The sequence below is a fragment of the Manacus vitellinus genome, unplaced genomic scaffold (genome assembly GCF_001715985.3).
Source record: "Manacus vitellinus isolate BGI_N305 unplaced genomic scaffold, ASM171598v3 scaffold_21_pilon, whole genome shotgun sequence".
NCBI classification, from domain to species: domain Eukaryota; kingdom Metazoa; phylum Chordata; class Aves; order Passeriformes; family Pipridae; genus Manacus; species Manacus vitellinus.
This window is the reverse complement of record NW_021939546.1, coordinates 14181135-14191657: the sequence shown is the minus strand read 5'-3', so window position 1 is coordinate 14191657 and position 10523 is coordinate 14181135. Positions and strand designations below refer to the sequence as shown.

The following is a 10523-nucleotide window of genomic DNA, read 5'->3' as shown; positions in this document are numbered from 1 at the left end:
CAGTATGTCCTGGGGTTTAACAAACCTCTTGCTGCTGGATGGATTCCACTCAGATGCTATTGCCATTCTTACAGCAGATTGATGAAGAGAGTGGAAAGAACCAGTACTGAAATATGGTCATCCTGTTAGTTGTGGGGGAAGGGAGAAGCCAAATATGTGTAATCTCTCTTCTTTAGTATGCTAATCTGGGTCATGAGCATCAAAGTGGATGTGTGCATGCGGTGTGGGACGAGCTGAAGGTGGGAATTGGAGACCTTATACTGAGGGAAAGGTGCAGGGGTAGAAAACTGGGAGCCTGTGTGAAAGGGGGAAAAAGGTGGGACATGTTCTAGACGAAGAAGCTTGAAGGGACAGAAGAAAGAGGAACAACTTAGTCAAAATTCTGGAAAACATAGAAAACATACTGAGGAGCATTGTGCATAGATATTGGCGGGGTAAGACCTCCAGGTTTATAACAGGAACACGCTCAGAATGATTGCAGTGAAGGCTGCCAGTGTGTGCCAGAAGTAAATATAGTAGTGTAAGCACTGCTACAGAGTCATTGAAGTCAACGCTGCATAACATAAATTGCATAATATATTTGTTTGTGAAGGTTATTAGAGTACAGTTTTAAATGGATCTGAGTCCTTGGAAAGGTGAGTGTATTCTGGTTCCCTGGGCTGAGGTTTCCAATACATCCCAGTCTGATCTGGGGCAGGCTGCCAGCAGAAGGGGGGAGTGCTGCTCCCCTCCTACCAGCTCCAGTGCTTGTCTGGGCAGCTCCTGAGCTGGTTCCACACACTGTGCCAGGAGGAAGGGAACTGCCCTCTCCCCTCAAAAATGGGAAAAAAGTGAGGGGATTTTTGTTGTGCTGCTCAACTGTGTTGGTGAGGGGATGAGAGAGGGGTGTGTATGAGGGGATAGGTGGAGGTACCTCTGAGCACAGGGGGCAGTGGGCGGGCAGGCTGTCCCAGCCCCGTGTCCCACCTCTGAGCTGGGGCAAAGCCTCTCCCTCTCCCACCGAGGATATGATGGTCAGTGCATGACACAGCAACTGTCAGACACCCGGATTTCAGGGCATTGTCACACTCTCTGTAAGAGTGCTGAAACTGTTTGCAAAATGAGTACTTCGTAAATGATAAAGGCTAAATAATGCATTCTGTGCATTTGCATAATTTTGAATCACTTATCCTTCTGAGGGATGTAGTTATTTGGCTCACGTTAAAGAACACTTAGTGGTGTAATTGAGCTCAAGCCATCAGTTGCTAAGCTGAGTTGACACTGAAGATAGGAGGTATGTTTTGGGGGAGACTGTGCATGTTCCCTGTGATGTCCCTGGCACCACAGAGCAGAGCACTGCGGGTCAGACGGGTAGGAGGCACAGTCAGAGCTGTGAAGGGTCAGGATATATTTCAGAAAGAGCTTGAGACCCAGAACAGTCAAAGTGGGACTTATTTCCATGGTGATGGCATGCAGAGTCGTAACCTTAGGAGGCATTAGGAGAGAAACTTTTGCTCTGAGCTGGGTTGGAAGGAGGGGGTTACCAGTTGGAAGTGCTGGAGAAACACACCTTTGTGAAGTCACAAGGTGCCAGCAAGCCACAAGGATAGGGCTGGGCAGAAGATGCTGAAGTGGGGTGACAGAGGAGGCAGGTAATATTGAGGATGGGGAGTCACCTGAGAGCAAACTCCAAGAACTTGCTTGGTTTGGGTGGGCAGATGAGCTCTGACAGGGAGGTGGTGTAATTCATTTTTTATTGTCAGGGAAATAAACTTCGGAGATAGGGAAAAGCTATTTAAGCTGCTGGATCAATGTTGGCATGAAAACAAATGGATAAAATCTGTTCAGGAATAAATGTTAGGCTGAAAGAAGTTTTTTAACTATTGGAGGAGCTCAGCTGTGCAGTAGGCACTGGATATGGAGGCTGAGGAAGAGCACTGTCAGTATGTGGGGGTCTATTGCTGTGATTGGGGTTCTTGGATGTGATACTTGTCATGGAGGGCCTGTAGAGGAAACAGCTTTCCCACTTGCACCTGGTGGTGGATTATCGTGTTGAGTCCGAGGAGGAAAAGGGAAATTGTCCCTTGCTGTCATGGCTTTGAAAGTGTTGTAGTGGGAATATGTGCTTAACTGAACTGCTTCTCCCCCAGGATGGAGAACTCATGTCATTAAGTGAAGATTAAACCTCTGTGTTTTGCATTTAATCTGTGAACATCTCTGCTGTTATGGTCACTTATGACACTTATTCTTATGTTGTTGGTTTTTTTTTTCCCCCTAGGTATTTTTATGGCCTCTGTCACAGTGGTGTCTCAGCGTCTCCCAGGCATTTATGGATTTATTCTGAGAACGTTCCTGTGAGGTAGGGAAACATTATCACCTTCGTTTTATAGACTGGGAACTGAGGCAGAGGGAGACAAAGGTTGCAGGAGTCTGTAGCACAGCCAGCAGTCAAAGGCTAATTGCCAACAACTTCTTTATTGTACTAATACCAAACCCAGCTACCTGTCTTTGGCTTTTTTTCTTTCTTTCCTCCTCCCCTCCTTCCCCCAGTTCGAGTTTTAGTAGCAACAATCTGCAAGGAGCTGAGAGGACCTGTGGAAAATATGATTAGGGTTACTGGTGTCCTTTTCTTAACATTGTTACTTATGAGTTGAAATGCCTTTCTAAAAATATCAGCAGATCTGTTTATGTTAAATGATTAACATGTTTAGACTTCCACAGATAAGCTGCCATGCCTTTTGAGTCAGTAACTCCTTTATCCTACCTGTCTAGGCTTGTGGCTGTTGAATTCTTACCCTGCCTAAGCTAATGCCATCCCAATCACCTAAAGCAATGCCAAGAATTTCATCATCCATGCAAAGATCTGATTCATGTCAAGACAGGTGTAAAGTTTCTCAAGTATAGTTATGTATAATTACTGTTTAACTTTATTTTTCAAAGATCTTTCCAAACCAGCGAAAATGTTCGGCTTTGAGCTCCCAGATTCTCCCAGAAATTGGATTTCAGTGCCTGATTAGTGATTCTGATCCCTTTCAAAAGTATTGCAAAGTTCCTGACACATGCGCGCACTGAATTATAATTTGCATCATAAAATCTAATATAATGAGTAACAGCTTGAAAAATGTCTCTCTTTTCCCCTTCAAATAAGGAATTTTTAAGTTAGGTCTCCCTTGAGCCCTTTTTTCACTTCAAGTTGGTATTTAAAGTGTGACTTTTACTACTTACAGAATTTTCTTAGACGTAGAGCAATGTTATAAGTTAGGAATACACCAGCAGGCTCTGACAAATATTCTTATTGTATACTAAAATCATCAGCATTGTTAAAGTTATAACATTGCAAAGAAATATTTAATGCCACCTTTCTAATTTCACAATCTGTAAAATAAAACACACACATTAGATTACATTTATGCTCTTTATTAATGTATATTACATGTCCTTGTGTCCTCAAGAACGAAGCCCTAATGACTCATGAACTGTCTCAAAGTGTACTAAATAAGATTAAAGAGCAGGCCAATGACCTTAACAGTCAATTAGGCTATGCATTACTCAGCCCAGTATTTGTGGAGTGTAGAGGAGAAGCAAAAACCCATTAGCTAAGATGCTGATGCTTGAAACAAACATCATTTCTCTAAAACCAGGAATGATTCCTGTCATTTAAGTGGAGACTGATAGGTATGTCTTGTGTGTTTGAAAGTATTGCTGATGTGCTCCTGAGGATTGGAGAAAGCCTGCTACTGGGATTTTGGGCTCAAAGCCTTGTGGGATAGATCCTGCCATCCCACGGTGCTGGGTTGGGCAGTGGCAGGTGCAGTAGGAGGTGGTGCTCAGGTTTTGGGATGTGCCACCTGAGAGGTTACTCAGAGACAACAGGAAGGGAGGGCTGCTTTCAGAAACCTCGTGTTTCACTGAAGCAGCAGGCCAGGAAAGGAGGTGCTGGTGTGGCATATGGCATGCTTGGTTTTCCTCACAGGTGAGCCTGGGGTTGGCAGGATTGCATTTGGGGGCAGGCAGGAGTGTGAGCAGGAAGGCTCTGGGCTGCTATGCCCACTGAAGAAGAGAGCTGGAATACTGCATCCCCTTTTCCCACAGCTCAGGATTTGGGAGATGAACAGGTCCTGAGTACATAGTGGTACAGATGGGTCAGATCCCCTGTTCCCCACCAGTTCCCACACTCGCTGCAGACTCACCTGTTCCATGAAGTTGTCAGCAGGAAGCCAGGCTGGCACTGGACAGCAGGGCTGAGTGCATCCCAGTGACGGGCTGACTCAGTGAAGTGCAAACCTGGACAGTATCTGAATTACAGCAGCATCCCTGTCATCTTTGGGGTGACATTTCTGAACTAATCATCTGCACTTTGTTTTATATTGCGTTCAGAAGCGTATTAGAGCAGTGTCAGGCTGGAGACAGCCACCCCCCTTGGATGGTGACAGAACTGAACCAAGAGCAGTGACATTGCACAGGAGCTGAGGCGGCAGCTTGGTCATGCTGCTCCTCAGCAAAACAGTGGTCCTTGAGGGCTTCTCGGTTTTATAGCGCTTCCTTTCTGGTGTGTGCAGTTATGAATGCTTTCAGCTGACCCTGAGAAGGTCTTCTGTCATTCTTAAAGTAAACTCAGGTTTTAGGAAATAAAAGATGACAGACTCAGTCCATAAAAACCGTGGCTGAAAGTACAGTTTGAGTGACATGCGATAACATCTTTTAAAGTAAATCAACTTTTTTGAACATAAATTGGGCAGCATCTCCCTGATCTAGGTCATAGTTTATCTGTAGGGTTTTCTTTTAAGATAATTTCCTTAATAAAGTCTGTCTGATCTGGGGGGAGGGGACAGGGGAGCTTGGGAACAAGGTGTACTTCTGCTCTTCAGATGAATGAGAGAAGAAAGAAAAGGAAGCCTTTTCAATCACGTCAGGCTAAATCTAAAGCATCAAGGAATGATGTTACAGGAGAACCCCTGAAGATAAATTGTAACCTAAATTAGCAGAACACAGATTAAGTTTTCAGGAGTTTTGAGACAGCAGAGCATTCTGAAGCAATCTTTTGTCATTTGTTTAAATTAGAATTGTTGTATAGTTGCATTTTGAGGTCAATAAATGAGGTTAATAAATTTATTAAAGGGAATACTGCTTGAAAATATTAAAAGAAAAAGTTAGGATTTTTCATTTGAACTGGCAATTGCTAGGGAAGTACTGTCTATCTACATGATCATGATTTGGGGGATTTTTATACAAGCAATGTTATCACTGGAATCGCAGTTAAAACTGAGACTTCTGCATGATTAGGTTTTTTTTCATTCTGACTTGTCAGTGTGTCACACTGTCCTCTTAAATGCTTTAAACATTTTTATTCTTTAATTTTTATACATTGTGGAAAATGTGTTGCGATACCATGTTCTGCCTTAAGGGGTGTTTTCTGTAACAGAGGTTATGTATTTCTACAAAACGTTGGCACAAAGCTCATGTGTTTCAAAGTGGTTTGATTGTGTGTTAATGCCACATTGGCTTGAACATACTAATACTTAAAGCAAAGCAGTAAGTCACCCATTACTTTTCACTGTAATCCAGTGAGCAGTATTTTCTGGTTGTACTTAAATGACGGGCTCAAAAGGGCATTGACAGAATTTATTGGCATAGCTCAGCCTTATTTATATATGGCTAAATATATTTTTCTGACTTAAGAGTCATTGCAGGTCCTTTTATCTCACAAATAAGTGGGTTGTTTCAATATATTGGAGCCCAAAGGGCATGACTGCTGGCCATTTACCTGGCTTCACATGGTGTGTGTTGGAGAATGTATGTGGAGAGGGAAGGGTGGGGTTTAAAGCTCCAAATTCACACTTGTAAAACTCCCTTCTGCTTTGAAGGTGTTTGCTTTAGCTGTCTACTGAAATATATATTTTCAAAAGTTTATTTATGAAAAAGAGGATCAGCAGATGCTGGAGATGTTACAAGATTTAACCATATTTGTAAAATTGAACGTAAACTTTTAGCCCTCTGGTCTTTTTCATTTCCTTTTCTATTATATGATCAGTATGTTGGTAGGTGGCTTTTGTGCTGTCACTTTACCTGTTTAATTAATTTAGTTGTCTGAGGGTTATGCAATAAAGGTAGAATCACCATAACTGGCAGCATAACCTTGTCATCCCACGGAGTCAGCACTTGCTCATGCTCTGGCGCAACGGCTTTGAATAGCTGCCACCCCATGTGTGTGTTTCCTAAACTCGAGACAAGTGCTGAACTCATTAAAAATACATGCTGTATAAGTTAATGTGCATAAGGAGTTTTGGTACTGAGATCTCCTTTGAGGCTACATTTAACTCTAATTAACTTGGTTTCGTTCTATCTGCTATCAGCATAGGCTTGGCTGAAACCAGCCAGTATTGGTTAGACTCTGGGTTTGAAGTAGAGCCCAGCAGGGTGACGGATTAAAAAGCAGGCAGTTGTGACTGTGCTGGGGTTCTTGGTGCCCGTGCCAGCTCCTGGGGCTGTGCCCCTCACAGGCACCAGCTGTGCTGTTCCTGGGGCAGAGTGCCACACCGAGCGGATGCACATCCCATGTACTCGCGGGCAAAACTCTGCATTTCTAAAGAGGCCTGAAATAATGAGGTTTGCTGAACTGTGACTGAACAATTGCATGACACCAAACTCCTCTGACTAAAATAGAGTCTGAATTGTTCCACTAGTGGAGTAAGGAACAGCAGCAGAGACTACCAGTATTTCACTGTTCTGACTGTTCTCTCTGTTCGTACCTTGGTTTTATTCATCATTAACTCAAGGATGAGATCCAAGGCTTCTGCTAATTATGATCTGTTTTTCAGGGGAGGCAGGCAGCAAGACAGGGATTACTGGTGGTAACTAATGGCATTTGTAGTAAAGACAAGTACCAGCAATACATGGATTGGAAATATTGAGTGGGTTTTTTGGCCTGACAGTGCTGGAAATCAAGCTTTATATTATGTCCAGTAAAGTAGGTTTCACTGAAAGCTGATAATAGTATTTTGTAAAGGAGAGTTTTCAGTGTATCACTCTGGAAGAAAATACTCACAAATCCATGTTCAAGAGGAGGCTGCTGTATTTTGTGAAACTGGGAGAATGCATGGATTTGTTGCATTTTCATCACAGCTAGCAAAAGAAAACTATTTTCCCAATTCTTTTGACTAGTACTAGGGTTTTAGTCTTGCAAAAGATTTTCTGGGTGGAAACATTAGGTAAAATAGATTCTGGATTTATACATTGAGGGGGGTGGGAACCACCATCCAGCAGTTTTTGAGTGTTCATCATTTCCTGAAAATTGGACCTTTTTAAGTATTTCAGGTTAGGTACACTAGCAATTGAGGCATTCAAATCACTAACTGCTTTTGCGAATGACAGCCAGAATCTCCATTAACGTTGCATCTTCTGCCTAGGGGATCACAGAACAGAACTTGATGGGTCTTTGAGGATGGAAATGAAGCAGTTTAAGAAGCTACTGTGCTTCAGCTGAGATGTGGTAACAGCACACAACCGTGTCTGGTTTGTTTTGCTGAAAAACAAAATAGAAATCACAGAAGATGATCTAAGGCTGTCTGTTTTGCTTTGCATAGAAGTAGACTAGCAATGCTCCCGTAGTATCTTGCCATGTCTCAGCTACAAGGATGGTAATTTCCAGTTGATGAAAGGTAAATTATAGCTAGAACAGGTGGATGCCTAAAAATTGTAATGTGCTTTGAGATACTTGTCAGTGTTCAGGGAGGAGTGGGACTTGCTGTGCTGGTTTGGACCAGTGGTCAGTCTAATTTGGTACCCTACCCTTGGCAATGATCAGTGCTAGATAACAGGCAATCTGCAGGAAATTGTGCATTTGATTATCAAACACTTTATCTGCTGGGGAAGTGTTGGCTTTTTTTTTTTTTTTTTTTTTTTTTTTTTTTTTTTTTTTTTTTTTAATTTTTAAAACCAAACCAGGCCAGTTTAGTCAACAAAAGAGTCCCTTCTAAAATGCAGTTAAAATTATTCTTTAAATCTTCCTTCGCAGACAAAGAGTTTATTGTATTTCTTATTGTTTTCCCTTCAGACATTTCAGCTGAGGATTGGTCTAAGCCATATACAGTCTTCAACCTGGCTTAGACCAATCTTTCTAAATGTTCTTCTGCATCTCTAAAAAGCCAGTCATGGTATGTGAATAGTCTAGAGTTGTTTTTTTTGCTAACATTACAGCTGAAAGGTAAAATACTTAAATGGATATCATGTAGCTATTGTATTGCTTGAGCGTGTCTTCACGTTAATTAAAATTAATTTAAACGAGGTGATAGGAGTAAAGTGCAGAGAAGAAAAAAGGATAGATCAGAAAAAGGAGATAAGATAGGTGTATTCAAATAGGCAGAGCCTGATGAAATTTGCCCTAGAGTACATCAGCACTAGCCAAGCAACCTTTGAACCATTTACAATTATCTTTTAGAAATTGGGAAGGGCAAGAGAGGTCCTGGAGGACTGAAAAGGGCAAAGACATTACCTCCGTTTGAAAAAGGGAGATCCAGGGAGTTATAGATTAGTCAGTCTAACTGCAATGCTTAGGGAATTGGAACAAAATTTTTAATCAGTTTCCAGGAATCTGGAGGATTAGAAGATGATAAGGATGAAGGGGGGCAGCAGTACCTCTGATGATGTGCCTTGACTTCAGTAACTTTGGACATAACCTCATGTGGCATTTCTGTGGAATACAAAAATATATGTATTTAATTATATGGTAAATATAATTAAACAGTTTAAGGACTGTGTTTGAAGAGTAGTTACCTGTAACTTGCTTTGAAAATGGGGAAGAAAGGAGATGGCATGAGGAATTGACTGAATACACCCATGTTTGTCTTGGGCTGAGCTTTATTTGCTGTTCTCTTTACTGGTGTGGACAAGGGAATACTAACTAAATCTGCAAGTAAGCCCAAAACTGAGAGGGGCTCAAGCACTGTGAAGCATAGTTCAGAATTAAATGGCTACAGTGGATTGAAAAGGCATGTGGAAATCTGCAGTGTGTCGCTTACTGAGCTGAAATGGGGAAACACAAAGTGGTGAGGACGTGGCAGGGCTGCACAGCCGTGGCAGAGCACTTTGGGACGAGCTCTGGGTCACCACCTGTGCACCAGCTGACAGTGGCAGAGAGGACGAGCTCCATCTGGAGCGTACGCAGAGGACAGTAATTAAAGGTAATGGTTCTGTTGCTGTCAGTGCTGCTGAGGCCCCAGACATGGCACTGTGTCCAGATGCAAGGATTGGGACATTGGGGAGTGTGGGTCGGCTTGGGGGCATCCCTGGATGTGGCTGAGGATGTTGTTGGAGCTGGATCCAACCAGCCTGTGGATGAGGAGATGAGTGCTCAGTTGCTGTCTCAACCAGGGGATGGATAAGAGATTCTCCTAGTTTATGGGAAAGCTGTAACTTGAATCCCACAGGAGAAAGGCATAGGCAAGTCAAAGAAGGTGCCAAAACCTGGGGTGAATCAGGCTGAGGACTGGAGCAGGAGGTGTCTGGGGGAGAGAGGTCCTGAGCACAGTCACCCATCCCCGGAAGGTGGATGAGGTGATGGCAGTGTCCAACTACTCTGTGGGGAGTACAGGTAAGGGAAAAGGGGGAAAGTGCCCAGGATGCAGCAAGGAAAATTCTAAAAGCTCAACTTCAGCATGGAAGAGCACTGAAGAGCCTAGAGAGCTTGTGGTGCTTCCATTTTAGGAAGTACTCAAAAGTCAACTTGGCAAGGCTCTGAACAGCGTGGTCTGACTTCAGAGTAAGCCCTGAGGTCCCTTCCCACATGCTTTATTCAGAGTTTTAATAAGCTATTTCCATCCTCCTTATCTGTAGAGGATGAAATTTTTGAATTACAGGTGTCCCAGGTGTGAGTGGCAGTGCTCCTCCAGGTAATGTTAATTAATGGTTCAGAAGGACCAGGAATTACTGGGATTGCTTCCCTTTGAGTAGTGTCTCTTAATAACATAAAAGCATTTGTTTTCTCAATCAGACTTCAAGAGGAAGCAGCGTAATCAAATGTTTAAATTTCTTCAGTGCTTTAGCATTTGCTTTGTTAGAAGCACCAGCATGTTTTCTAGGACACAGGTGTTTAAATTCATAGCCTTTAAGAAACCTTTGCGTCAAGCACGTGGATTGGATTGGATTGGATTGGGTGCTTGAAGGAGATTGTTGCCTTGTAATATAATAAACATGTACCTAATCAGAGAAGCTGATTATTTCCCATCACAATAAATAGAAAGCATGTGATCAGTGACATCAGCATCTATTTTTTCTTAGTGTTTTGCAGAAGTAATAGCTATGAGCTTGTAATAGTGATATGTAATCTCTAACATGCAGTGGTTAAATATTAATATACATTGGCTGTGTTTAAAGGTCAAGAACGGGTCTTAGGTAATGAGATGTTAACTCTCAAGCTCCATCAAGTTTTGTAAGGTGACTTCTTAGAAGGGGACAGTGTTGTTGTCGGAGGGGTGGTCTGGTGCATGAACCTTAGAAAGAATTCAATGCACTTATTAGAACATGGAGAAATTGACACTAAGGTTTCT

General features: G+C 42.5%; 1 protein-coding gene across 10 annotated transcripts in view; it reads left to right on the top strand.

Annotated features, from left to right (window-relative positions):
- Positions 1-1608: 1608 nt before the first annotated feature.
- The window catches only part of PTPRF (protein tyrosine phosphatase receptor type F), a 287439-nt gene continuing 278524 nt past the window's right edge, over positions 1609-10523 (top strand). For 8 of the 10 annotated variants that reach the window (XM_018072223.2, XM_018072217.2, XM_018072222.2 and 5 more), the window contains exons 1-2: positions 1610-1631; positions 2258-2338. The gene's annotated coding sequence lies outside the window, so the exon portion shown is untranslated. Of the gene's footprint in view, positions 1632-2257; positions 2339-10523 lie in introns of all 10 variants that reach the window. The other 2 variants (XM_018072218.2, XM_018072212.2) reach the window with 1 other exon arrangement.